This window comes from Malania oleifera, chromosome 13 (assembly GCF_029873635.1).
Source record: "Malania oleifera isolate guangnan ecotype guangnan chromosome 13, ASM2987363v1, whole genome shotgun sequence".
In the NCBI taxonomy this organism is placed as follows: Eukaryota; Viridiplantae; Streptophyta; class Magnoliopsida; order Santalales; family Ximeniaceae; genus Malania; species Malania oleifera.
The window spans coordinates 20,095,466-20,110,158 of NC_080429.1; the positions used below are offsets into that span (position 1 = coordinate 20,095,466).

At 38.8% G+C, this 14,693-nt stretch overlaps 1 pseudogene; it reads left to right on the top strand.

Annotated features, from left to right (window-relative positions):
- Positions 1-10,897: 10,897 nt before the first annotated feature.
- On the top strand, positions 10,898-13,672 carry LOC131145729 (pectinesterase 2-like; annotated as a pseudogene).
- Positions 13,673-14,693: the final 1,021 nt, after the last annotated feature.

Here is a 14,693-nt window from a genome sequence, read left to right on the forward strand (position 1 = left end):
TCGCTGAGATCTCCCATTTGATGGACTCGCTCTCGCCAGCGATTGATAGCTGTAACGACTTGCTATTTCTTTAATATTTTTTTTATATTCATATACACAAATATTCTATGTTTGTAATACTACTGATAATTTCTCAAGCTTAAATGAGGACTGAAGAAACTCTATGCACCATACATATCTAAGCAGTGGTATACAAAAACTGGGAACTACTATATACAATACCAAAAAACTACCATATTCTGAAATATATATAGATTTACAATACAAAAATACCTAGTGACGTCACTATAATCTGAAAACCATCCCAAAACACTGGTATCTCAAAAATACCTACCCTTTCCTGTATGACAGTACAAGCTAATCTCTATCTACAAATAATAAGTCACTGAGATTAATCGACGCTCAGTAAAATGAAATATGCTATTACTAGTGTGTGGCGAAAAAGTTATACATTTAAAATATTGGAATAATACTGATAATGTAATCTGAGTAAGTTGAAAAACGATACAGAATATATGGAATATAATTTAAAACATAGTATAAACTGCTACTGTGTGATATATTTGTACATAGGAACTTATGCTATACCCTGGGATCTGTATATCATGATATATCCCCTCATGATAGGGTTATGCGGCCCGTAGGCTGGACTTACTCTGTTTGGCCTACCAGAAAAGTCAATCTCTATTATCCGCCAATCTGTATCAATCTAGCCCACTGCAATCACTCCGGGCCATCTCTAACGACCTCTATCATCGTCTAATCGGCTACCTCAACCCAGCATGTTGGGGAGACTGCAATCTCTCCTCGCACGGTTAGACGAAATCCACATACTGTCTAAGTCATGTGGTTCCACGTGTCTGAAATAGCAACGACACTGTGCTCTGCTGTATATCTCTATCTGTAATATCCACAGGGGTCTGATATCGTGTAATACTGTATACATATATAAATATATAATCATCTTACTGCTTTTAACATGATTTCAAAAACAACCATAACACTATAATTCTGAGTTGTATTATCTGAGATATCTGACTGAAATATATATATATATATATATATAATATCTGTCTGTATCATTTGTGATTTCTGTCTGTACTATCTATAATATCTGTATAAAATATCTGTATATAATATCTGTAATCTCTGAACAATCTAATTGTAGCATCTTGATGCTATAATTGCATAATCTGTCTGAATAAACTATCTGAGTGTTATGGTTTACAAATCATATTATTCTGAGAAATACTGTAAGTCTCATTCATTGCTATAATCTGTATAATTGAATATCTATAATACTGTAAAATCTACATATTATATTGTAATAAACTCATGCCACACATTTGGGTAATCAAAATCTTATGCTCAATTTCTGTAATTCTACTGTAAAAATAATATTCATGTTATTTTAGAAAAAATAATCTGATCTGCATGCTTATAAATACTCATTCATAATTTTCTGTTATACATATAAAAATCTCTAGCATAACATATTTCTCTTACCTAAACTCTGGAAAAGCCTTGCTGTACTCTGACCCTATACCTGCCGGGTTCCCTACTCAACATCCTGAAAATAACATTTCCCAGTATCAGTATTTTTCTACATACAACATTTCTTATATCTGTTGGGAAAGCTAATCCTGAATAAATTGTTTTACCTTGAAACTAGGATGAATTTCAAACTATCTCCACCATCGATCAGCTCCGGCAGACTTGTAGAGAACTTCGTCAGGAGCATCGTGGTGACTTCAAATCTTCAATCCGACGAGAAATGGAGCCAAGATTGAAGAGAGAAGGGGAGGGGTGCGTTTTAGAGAGAGAGAGAGAGAGGAATTTTCTGTGCTGAAAATTGGGTTAAAAATTTGGGTTTCAGCTATTTATAGAGCCGGTTTCATCGATGAGACAGGTCATCTCGTCGACGAGTCTTGTAGAAAGTTCGTCAACGAACCTGCACCCTCGTCGACGAGTTTCAGTCTGCCTTAAACCCTCTCTCGGTATCTTCTTGTTCATGAGACAGGTCTTCGTTGACGAGATCCTGAAGAACCCTCGTCGACGAGATCTTGAAGAACCCTCGTCGATGAAACCCTTGTGTTCGTTAACGAGGCCTAGAAGAATTTCTTGGGTTATTACATTCTCCCCTCCCTATAAAATTTTTTCATCGAAATTTACTATCTGTATCATACATCATTCTTTGAGGATAATGGTTTACTTATTTTATTACTTACCCTCACTTAAGGCGGAGGAATACCGTGGTTACATTCCAAATTCTGGGAGATTACACATATAAAACTAATAACTACTTTTATCTATTCAATACATGTACCTTCAAAAGAAACACTATCTAGTTATTATACTTTACCTGATTACCTTTAAACCTCTTGGAACAACTGCAGGTATTTCTATCTCATCTGCTCCTCGTGCTCCCAAGAAGCTTCCTCTATAGAATTATTCTTCCACAAAAATTTTTACTAGCTGAATTTCTTTGGTGCGCAATTCTTGTATCTTTCTGTCTAAGATCTGTACGGGTACTTCTTCATAAGCTAATGAATCCTTAAGATCTATTTCTGCATAGTTGATTATGTGGGATGGATCTAAAACGTATTTCCTCAATATAGCAACATGAAACACGTCGTGTATTCTAAATAAAACTGGCGGCAAAGCTAACTTGTAAGCAACTAACCCTATTCTTTCTAGTATCTCAAAAGGGCCAATATACCTAGGGCTCAACTTGCCATTCTTTCCAAACCTCATAACCCTTCTCAGAGGAGCTACCTTCAAGAATGCTCGGTCTCCCACGTCAAACTCTAACTTTGGCGGCAAGTGTTTGCGTAGCTTTTCTACCAACTCTGTGCGGTACTAATTCTTTCTTTAATTAGTCGGACTTTTTCATACGCTTGTCGAACAATCTCTAAACCCAATACTCACCTCTCGCCTACCTCATCCCAAAAATAGGAGAACTACATCTCTTGCCATAGAGTGCCTCGTACGGAGCCATATAACTACCTTAAAAACCAAGGGCGTACACCAGGGGCGCTCACACACTTCTTAAAAAATCACATCAACCATCCAATATCACACCACTCCGTACAGCGGAGTTAACACAAATATCATGATCATGATGACCATGGACACATAGCAATGGTACCGTGCAGGTGCTAGCCTAGACCAAGCCAACCAGGTTCTGATATTATATAACATATACTGAAATTGTGATACATAGATATGTCATTTCATTAATTATCAAATCAATCATATCATTTTGCATATATACGTATATCATGAAAATCATCGGCTCGTACGCCGATATTTCACATTTTACCATAGCTCGGCCCGTGCCCGGGCAAATCGTATCCATAGCTTAGCCCATACGCTGGAAAATCACATCCATAGCTCAGCCTGTACGCCGGCAAATCATGTACATAGCACGGCCCGTATGCCAAAAAATCATATCCATAGTTTAACCTGTACGTTGGAAAATCATACACATAACTCAATTCGTACGCTGGCAAATATATCAAAATCTCGGTCCATACGCTGGTTTTCCTTTATAAAAATCTGTATCATTAACACATTCCCAAAAAATAGTTTTTCATTGTAATTCCAACTCATGCCACACGAAAAAGGTTTTTTATATATCTAACATACCATCATTTTCAGTAGTATTTCCCAAATATAAATCATATATATAAATATATTTATTTCCTTGAAATCAAATGCTATAATATTATACATACTTTTCATAAAATACTAGTTTAGTTTATCCCCTTACCTGAGTCCTAAAAAGCCCCTAAAACAAACAGCCGCGCACTTGCAGGGTTCCCCATTCAACACCCTGAAAACCTTATTCCCCATAACTAAAGTTTAGTATTACTACACGTACTACACTTTCTACAACTGTCAAGTAGGCCAGCAAATACTGAGTAGAAAGCCTTATCCTGGATTTGGGATGTTTTCCAACTCAGCCCCATCGACGATCTGCTCTTGCAGACTTGCAAAGAACTTTTCGAGGAGCGTTGTGGTGGCTTCAGATCATCGAACTGGTGAAAATCTAGCCTTGAAACTTAGAGAGAAGGAGGAGAAACCGAAGGATGTGAGAGAGAGAGAGAGAGAGAGAGAGAGAGAGAGAGAGAGAGAGAGAGAGAGAGAGATTCTATGCAGAAAATTTCGGCCAAATATGGATTTTAGGCCTATATAAACTGTGGCCTTCGTTGGCAAGCCATATCATCTCATCGACGAGGCTAAGAAGGAGACTCATCAATGAACCTCAACCCTCGCCGATGAATTTCAGACTTTCAAAATCCTCTCTCGATATCTTCTCGTCGATGAGATGGAGCTTCGTCGACGAGATCCTGAAGAACCCTCATCGACGAACCCCTGTGTTCTTCGACAAGGCCTAGATAATTTCTTGCGATTATCCCATCCAAAATGCAACGTCGTCGAAGAATGCAAAGCGTTCATTGACAAAGTCGGCTGCCTCCTTCTATTTCTGTTTCCATTTCCCCTTTCTTTTTATTATTTAAATACCATTATTTCTCCCGAGTTACTACACATATCATCTCACCAACAAGTCTTGTAGAAAGTTCATCGACAAACTTGCACCCTCGTCGATGAGTTTCAGTCTGCCTTAAACCCTCTCTCGGTATCTTCTCGTCGATGAGACGGGTCTTCATCGACGAGATCCTGAAGAACCCTCGTCAACGAAATCCCTGTGTTCGTCGACGAGGCCTGGAAGAATTTCTTGGGTTATTGCAGTAGCAGTCTCTGTAACGACCTGCATATCTAATCATATAATAAACATATTTAATAATTAAGTCAACCCAAACCCATAGGTAACGGGGACACATCTGACATTCACAGCGGAAACCTAAGCAGCGGTAAATATAAATCACTTTCTCATAACCAAAAAATGCATAATACTAGAGTCAGCTACATTCCCAGAATACTGTGTTTATATACAATCTCAAAAAATACAAGAATATATACATATCTAGGAACCCGCAACACAATTGTCTTGTTCTTAGATCAAAACTTACCCTCCTAGTGGGGTAGAATCAACCTATCTCAATGGCGGCCTCGATCTACCGATCTTTCTGGGTTTCCTGAAAAATTATTTAAGTTTGGGGGGGGGGGGGTAAGACACTTCTCAGTAAGAGAAAATAAACTAAATACAGCTGTTTGGCAACATGAATATTTGATGCTATTATACATATACAGTACATTTTATATATCAGCAAACATTCATCATAACATAATTGGATAAGCGTATACTTTCGTAATTTCTAATAAATCATACTATACATAAAATGTATGATATAACTGATAATAATGTAGTTTACCAAGGATGTATAGCTAACTGATGTCATGTATTACCCCCAATGACAGGGTGTGCAGGCCGAAGGTGGGACCCGACAATGGCTGGTCGACCACTGCCGAGTCAAAAATGTCCGTAAGTACGATGGGCCCGCCACATCCTGGTCTTGACTTCCAAGTGGACGTCTACAACTCTACACTGAAAGCCACATCGACTATCCATCTCCCACCCCCTTTACTTGTAGGGGTGGTTAGCACAAGTTTGAACATAATAATCTGATCTGTATAGTTACGGTACCGTGCTCCTGAAACTGAACTAAACTATCATCCAAGTTCTGATAACATATAATACATGATAATATACTTATCTAACATAAATAGATTGATAGGATTTTCAATAATAACATACATACATACATACATACATACATACATACATCTTTGCGCCGAATTCTTTTATATCTACGGCCTTGCGCCAAACATTCATAAATACGGCCTTGTGCCAAAATCATACATAATACATGGCATTGCGCCGACTATCAATCATGGCCTTGCGCCGAACATTTCATACTTATCATTTTGAATAAATAATTCATTTATCATGTATTTCAAAATCATAATGTACTGTATTATTTCATAATCTCTGAAACATACCTTATTCGTAAAATTGTCATAACATGATACTTTTCATGTAAAATAATATTCATGCCACAAAATGTTGAATAAAACCATACATTCTATTCTAAAATCATATTTTCTGACATTTCATAATATATATACATTTCAACATAATAGCAATATTTTCCCAAATATGTATTTTTACCAATCTACTCATATATATATAATACATGCTTCCTGAAAATTAATTTGCTAATAAATAATAATAATTGCATGGAAAATGATTGTTTTAGTTTATTCCTTTACTTGATTATTGAAAAGAAATCCTCCCTAAAATTCACTAGTCCTACACTCGCAGAGTTTCCTGTTCAACACCCTGAAAACGACAACTCTCAAAACAAAACTTCAGTATTTTTCCATGACTAAAATTTCCTATAACTATGGGAATACCAAATTATAAATAAATAGTCTTACCTTGAATCAGGGATGAATTCCAAAGTAGCCCCACCGATGATTCACTTTGGTAGGTTTGCAGAGAACTTCCCCAAGAGCATTGTGGTGGCCTTAGATCGTCAAACCGACAAGAATCCGACCCAAGATCTTAGAGAGAAGGTAGAAGGGATGAAGGGATCAGGGAGAGGGAGATTTTTGTAGGCTTTTCGGCCATAAAATGAAGGTTAAGCCTATTTATACACCGGCCTTCATCGATGAGCCACGTTACTTCGTTGACGGGGTCAGTTAGTGAATTCTTCAACGAACTCTCACCCTTTGTCGAAGAAATTCAAAGTCTCCAAAATACCCTCTCGGTATCTTCTTGTCGACGAAGCGCACCCTCGTCCATGAGCCCAAAACGCCACGTCATCGACGAACGCGAAGTGTTTGTCGACGAAGTTTGCTGCCGCCCTATTTTACTATTTCCATTTTCCTCTCTCTCTCTCTCTTTATTGTTTAAATACCATTATTCTTAGGGTCATTACAGTCTCATTCTTCCAGCGAGGTGCAATCATTTTCGCGTGAACTCTCCGCTCGAACTGTCCCTTGTTTGAGATCGCTCCTCCTCCTCCTTAGAGAACTCTACTCTATAAATCCCTACTTTAGCCATTGCAATTGCAAAGCCTTCCGTCGATTGATCTTGGCGCAATTCAAATGGCACGGAAGAAGATTAGAGAGTATGATTGATGGGGATCAACATTCCCTAAACATAACATTTGCTAAGATGGTGTCATGTGGATGCATTCGCTGGGATGAAGGCAACTGCGCACCTGTACAAGAAAATGCATAACTTCATCTACAAAGGCCCAAATAACCTGATTCCAATTGGGCTAGAAAGAAGACTCCATACCTTTCTTTGGGTATAGGGAAAACCATGAAATTCAAATTGTGCACGTCTTGGCAGCCCAATAACAGTAGGCATTCGTCAAGAAATTCTGCATCACATGGACAGCTGCACACCTCTCACCAAATATGCCATAACTTTCCCAAGAAAAGTCCAAATGGAGTGGTTCAAAGTGTGTTGCAAAGAAGACTTCCATATCTTTGATTTGGTATATGGTAGGTAAACTAATTCAAAGTATGGAACGTCTAGAAGGCCGAAGAATGAGACTTTTTTTGTTTTGAAAATTTTACATTTTTGACTTTTGGTTTCATTTTCCATTCAAAGCTTGTTATATTTTATTTACTTATGGTTGGAGGGTTGTTCCAACACCTCTATATATAGCTGGGCATGTAAGTTATTAGGGACATCAAGTATTTTGAATTGAATCAAGATTTGTTGCCTTGTGTTTAAGCTTTAAGCTTGTTCCCTCTTTGTGAGTGAGTGGTGAGAGACCACATCCCTTCTCCTTTGGGGATTGAGTGGTGAGAGGCCACGAGATTATCATTATCCATTCTCCATATTACCATTCCAGTAGCTATTTTGTGGGATTAGTACTTCGACAGTCAAGCAGATCAATCACAACCCCAAGAAAAGCCAAGAATCATCATTCAAGATATCGAGCAAGGTTCGAGTGTGTTGTGCTCATCATTCCGAATAATTTCAGTAAGCTCATTTCAATTACTTCCAAAATAACTCCTAGGTAGCCAATATGATATTTACCTTCCATTAGCCTTTTCAAAATATCCATTGTATGCCTTTGAATAATATCTGTAGACAAACTCTTCAAAATCCAAAAGATTTTCATACTTGAATGCTTGATTTTGTCTTATTCTAAGAATATATAAGATGCATGTTTAGGCTTATTTCTAAGGCTTGAATCTACCATCTTTCAAGTAATTATCTTATCCTACTTGATTAGGTCCTTAAGGACAAGTGTACATGAATCCTATAACTTTTTGAATTTTCCACAACCTGTAGTTCTTGCATATAATTTATATTGGTCATTGTGGTTAATTAAATTCTCATCTTAAAATGTATTTGGTGTGTGCATTTGTGAGAGGGTCTTTGGAAGGACTAGGGTTCCTAGGATTGTCCTACATCAATGATTCCAAGTGGCTTCTCAAGAAGCACCTCAAGAGACTCACCGTGATCGATCTCCGGATCTGCTATGGTCAAATCTTTTTAATTTTCGTCGACACTCTTCAACTCATCCTCGTCTTCATTTCCTTCAGTCATCACCGTTCGGAGTTTCGACAGAGCTCTCATGGCTGCCGCCACTGGTTCGCCCCTCGCGTTCAAATCTGTCGCAATAGTCGAGAACTGCGGACTTTATGGCGACCGACTCGTTGCTCCATTCCAACGTTACTGTTGAGTCGGATCGAAATCGTACTCCCTGCAAGCTTGTCTCGGCTCGCAATGCAGATCGAGATCTTCCTTTGCCTCGTCCGATCCTCTAATGGCCTTCCCTCTCAGAGCACTGCTTATCGGGCTCTATTGATTGTTCCAGTCTCTGTCAAAGATTTATCCTTCTTTTTCTTCTTTATGGAATTTTTGCTCTCCCCAGCGCCATTCTCCTTCTTCTCTGCCCCTCAATTAGGATTCTCTGCATTTTTATCTTGTGCAGCACCACGAGATTGATCTTGTTCATTGGCTTCCTTCTCAGCATATCCTAATTCAGCAAGAACAACAGCAAGTTCCAGTATCGCGATTCGTTTGCATATCCAGGTCGTTTTTTCGGTGAAACGAAAAAAAAAAGAAAAAAAGAAAAAAGAAAAAAAAAAGAATTTCAAGCTGGATGGATAAAGATAAACCTCCCTGAGGTTTCTACAACTAGAGCTTCATTTACTCACCATGTCAGTAGTTCAGAGTTTCCAGTGCGCATTTTCCGCTCTCTCTCAGTTTTAAGAAGTGCTTTCTTTAACTTGTTGAGGAAGCCAACTAGTAGAGCCTTCAAGTATCTTTGCCTTCGCCACTCATCTTGGGTCCTCTCACGACCTTGGGTTTTCCGGCCACTTCTCTGACTCTGGTGTCCTTATTCTGGAACCTATGTTAGAATGTGGCTTGGTATATCCATTTTCTTTGATTTGTTTTTAGTTGCAGTGATTTCTGGTCAGGAGCTTCACACTTCAGATAGTCCGTGTCATTGTCTCCGTCTTGTCTCCGGCTCACTCGTATTGGGTCTGATCTGCTGGTCAGCCATTCTCGCTCCGGCGATGCTGTGTTTCGTCACTCCTTGTTAGAGACAGTTGATCTCTTGGAGTTAATTTCTTGTTTTTTTTAAAGAAATTGTAACAGGATTTACGTTCGTTTTTGGCCATATTTTTGTTCTTCACTTCATAGAAAATTTCGTCTTCGCCGGCACGTTTTGCCTGCTCTATGCATCGGCATCTTCTCCTACGGATCATCTTTGTCGCCGTTGTCTTCTCTGCTGCTATCATGTTTCACGTTAATGTAGGTTTTTTTTTTTCATCATCTTTTTACCACAAGATGACCATGTGAAATCTTTATTCACCATCTCCATCTTGAGGGGGCGTATTAGAATTGTTAATTTTGTTGTTAATCTGTTAATTAGTTTAGTTGTTAATTTGTTAGTTATTATTTCAGTTGTATTTTTTATTTTGGCATATTAATTATTATGCTATCATGTATAGGAAAAATCACTCTTAACTCTTTTTCTTGTGTTTTGTAGGAAGCAACCTCCTTTCCTTCTTGAAAAAGACAAAAAAAATAATTAAAAAAAAAATTATAGTTTATTGTGCATAATTCTTGCTTATATTCATGACACTCATAGAAATGACAAAATAAAATTCTTAAACTTATAATTGAGACTTTATAATATTTACGATCTATTTGAATCAATAATTTTGTTTGAGAAAAAAAGTAAAAATAAGAAAAAAATTTATTTTTCATTATATTTTCTATCTTTATATTCAATATTATTATAAATAAAATTTATTTTAAGATGGTTAAATATAAAGAAAAATCAATGTGCAAAATCAATTTTTAATTGTTGCAAACCCAAATAGAAAAACTAATTCATAGGTTTCTATGGCAACAAATTATGCATGGCATACCTAAAAGCAATTGGATATGCATTGCGTAGCTAGTCCACGATTTCAAAAATTAAAAGTAATGCTAAATCCCCCAATCCAAGCTTTCTGAAATACGATTGAAGGTCAATGCCCTAATTAATTGAACCCTTCAGTTTTCTTGACTTTTGAGTAAATATCCATATTTAAAGAGTATTTAATCATGTTAAAAGCTACAGAGGTTAATAGTTACAGTTAATATTACCCATTCAAAGTTCTATTATAGAGGAGGACCAATTTTGTAATCGCAATTGATGTAATTAAATGCATTTTACAAGGTTTCCATGAGACTTGCTATATATAAATAGCCATTTTGGCATCATCTCGGGAACAAATCCCCGAGTGTAATTTCCATTATTCATTTCCTAGAAATTCACTTGGTATTGTTAAGAACAACACAGAACGGTTGGTAGATAAGGAAAAAGAAAAGGGATTCTAATTTCTCATTCATTTCCTAAACAACGCAGTAATTCGTCTCTATCACCACCCAATACCTATGACAATGAAGTCCGACTCCTTACTTGTCCTGTTACTATCATCCCTTATGCTTGCCACTACTAGCGGTGCTGATGACATTCACCACTATTGTCAGGGCAGTCATAGTAATTTAAGCGACAAGGAATCTTCAATTGCAGCAATTGAGATGGCCTTGAAGTGTGCCGTCATAGCCGAGTCCCAAATGACGGGGCTCTATAGAAACTCTATTATAAGACTCAAGAAAACCCTAAAAGAAGGCATTAAGTCCTCCCATGCCCGAACTTGGCTTAGTGCCCACATTGACAGACATCAAAACGTGCCAGACTGAATTTGAGGAGTTGGGGGTTTCAAAAGACATGTTGCCTCTCATCTCTCGAGACGTGGCCAAGCTGATTAGCAACACTTTGTCGGCTACTAACAAAGTGGATGTTGGGAAAGAGGGGGAGGAGAGAAAGGAGGTTCCAGATTTCATGGGATGGGCTTCAAGGGCCAATAATGAGTTGTTGGCGTCACCGAAGGTGGCGAAGGCGGACGTGGTTGTGGCAAAGGATGGGTCGGGGAACTAAACGAGCATTGGGGAGGTGGTGGAGATGACCGGGAAGCGGAGGAGGATATAGAAATTGGGGAAGAGATGAACAACACCACTTTGATTGGGGACGGATTGGAGAACACCATTATCACCATTATCACCTTCAACATATCCAGCAAAAAGACAAGTCCAGATAAGAATATAATAGTATCTTAAAAATTTGTATAGTTTTTCAAATTTTGGGGAAAGTACCAAACCTTGAAGGGAATTTGTACAATTTTTGAAAAATATAGGAGAGATTTCATGTTTTTTTTTTTTTTTGGGACGAGGTCAATTTGTTTATATATATATATTCTAAATAGGTTTAAGATGCAAACCTATCTTAAATTTCAAAAATTTCAAAACCTTCCGTAAAGTTTGAAAAAAACACGTACATCCTTCCTCATTAAATTTTCAAAAATCTCACAAATCACTCAAATATTTGGCAAAACAGACAAGTCCAGGGATGAGGTATAAACATCCCCAAAATCAAGAATGGAGGTTGTGAAAATTTTAAAATCTCCCGTGAGATTTGTGTCTCTTTACCAAACTCATGGAAAATGGGTATTAGTATCCCCATAATTAAAAGGGATAAACACTTTGTAAAATTTTCAAAATTTGTAGTAAAATAGATGTCTTGTTATCAAATCTCAAGTGAGGTTTATAAAAATTTTTCATGTCTTTTTGTTAAATCTTAGAAGAAATCTGTATTTTTTGCCCTAATATTTTTCATGTAAATAAAATGTTTTTTTTTAAAAGTGATTCCAATTTATGGATAATAATATATAAATTTTTTAACTCTATTTAGATTAAGTAGTATGCTTGAAAATAAAAAATACATTTTTTTAATTAAATTTTCTTTCCACCTATCAAAGCAATTTTTAATGCAATTAAAAAATAAAAAAATAAATGTTAGTAATTTGTAAAACAGAAATTTTGTTCATTAATTTACTATAAATTTTTATTTTATTTTTCTTACTATCTAGAAAAATAATATTTTTCATATTTTTCTTTTTCCTAATATTTTTCCAGTTCTTAAAGCAAGTGCACGCATTTGGACTTTATGAATTTACAAAAATAACCTTAAATCTGCTTTGCTTTGCAGCTGTATACCTGTATCCGGCGATGGCTTCATGGCGCGTCCCGCAACACAGCAGGTCCCAAGCACAGACAGGCGGTGGTGCTCCGGTCATCCTCCGACCTCTCCGTCTTCCACCTCTGCGCTTTCGAAGGCTACCAAGACACCCTCTACCTCCACTCCCACCGCCAGTTCTTCCGCGACTGCACCATCTCCGGCACTGTCGACATCATCTTCGGCGACGCGGCTGGCGTCCTACAGAACTGCTCCATCTTAGCCCGTAAACCGCTCCCCGGCCAGAAAATCACCATCAGCGCCCAAGGCCGCATTGAGCCCCACGAGGGAACCGGCTTTGCAATCCATAACAGCCGCATCGACGCCGCGCCGGACCTTCTCCCGGAGGTCAGGTCGTTCAAGGTGTTCCTGGGTCGGCCCTGGAAGGAGTACTCGCGAGCTGTATTCATCCGGACGTGCCTGGACGGGCTGGTGGATCCGGCGGGGTGGACGGAGTGGAGAGGGGATTTTGGGCTGCAGACTTCGTATTTTGGAGAGTATGGGAATTCTGGGCCGGGTTCTTCCACCGCCAGCAGAGCGAATTGGCGGTGCGTGAGGAATGTGGTGAGCGCGGAGGAAGCGGCGCAGTTCACGGTGGCGAATTTAATTGCAGGCCAGTCATGGTTGCCGGCGACCGGGGTGCGTTTTTCTCCCGACCTCTTGAGTCAATACCATACTGTGTTTCAAAGATATGAGCGGTATATACACTTTTCATTTATCACAATATATACTTTCCATTTTTTACTTTCTATTTTTTCCAATTCTCTCATGTATATATACTCTTGTAATCTTTGTATTATGTGTGAAAATCAACATAGAAAAAACTTTTCTCCCAATTTAACATCGTATCAGAGCAAATCTAATTTTTTCCTTTCTTTCTCTCTTTCTTGCCGCTGCCCACCCTTGTCGCCACACACCCACCAAACTCCCGCCGATTTCGGCATCCAAGCACATGCTCTGCCTGTCCTACCGTATCTCAGTCGCGGCTCATTAGCGCCGCAAAGTGTTCATTTGTCTTCTCTGATGTTCATCTTTCACGGCTTGTCTATTGGCTCGTGGCCCGTCTCTTGGCTCGCAGTCTCGTCTCCCTCAGCTCTTAGCCCTCTCAGTTCTCTCGTCTCTTCAGCTTCTCGGTTCTCTCTTTGTATCTCTCAGCCTCTCGTCTCTCAACAGCAGGTTCTCTCAGTAGCGGCTCTCATCTTCTCTTGTATAAGCTTTCTCCGGCGTCGTCTTCTCCAGCACATCGGTGTCATCTTCTCCATTGCTCTCAGCTGCATAAGGGAATGTCAACACCAGCAACCTTGCAGGCCTATAGACCCGTTTTGGCCACGTCTTAGCTCTCGGTGCTCTCTAGTTCTCTGGTGATTCTTTCTAGTACTCCGGCCGTCTTGGTCACAGGCGGTGTCTTTGTTGCAGACCATCTTCTCTTAGATTATCTCCAGTGCTCACCGCAGTCCTCTGTGTCCTCTCTTTGCTGATCTCTCCCTCAGTTCTCCGACGCTCCCATATCAGGGAAGTTTTCAGTCCCCTCTCTGGAAGCTTCTTAGTGCTCTCAACTCTCTTTGTTATTTTTTCAGAGGTCTCTTGCCTTCTCCGCTGTGTTACCATCTCTCTTTGTCATGCTGTTGCACTCTCTGTACTCAGGAATTTGCTGCTACATATCCTTCTTTAGGCGTCTTCTCCAACGTTCTCAGTTCATGTCTTCGTCCTACGGCAGTTTCTCAGGAAAGGGCAAGCAGCAGTCTTGTCCGACCATATCTCTAAGTCTCCATCATTGGCGCTCGTTGTATTTCTTCGGCGTGTGTTCAGGCAATCTCTCCGTTTCTCAATGATCATCATCTTTGTCATCTGCGAAAGCAACAACAGCGGCAATATTCTCATTTCTTTTAGTTCTCTCATCATCTCCGGTGCTCACGTGTTCTCAACAACAGTCCTCTTCACCTGCACTCGTCATCGTTCACTCTATCTCTCCAGTAGTTTTCTCTCATCTTTCAGTTACAATTCTTACGGCGCAATTATTAAAATCGAAGGTTCATTTTCTAGTCGTCGCAAAGATCGACTTTAACTCGATTCGGCAATTTTATTTATTTGAACTATCTGACGTTATGGAAGCATTTGATT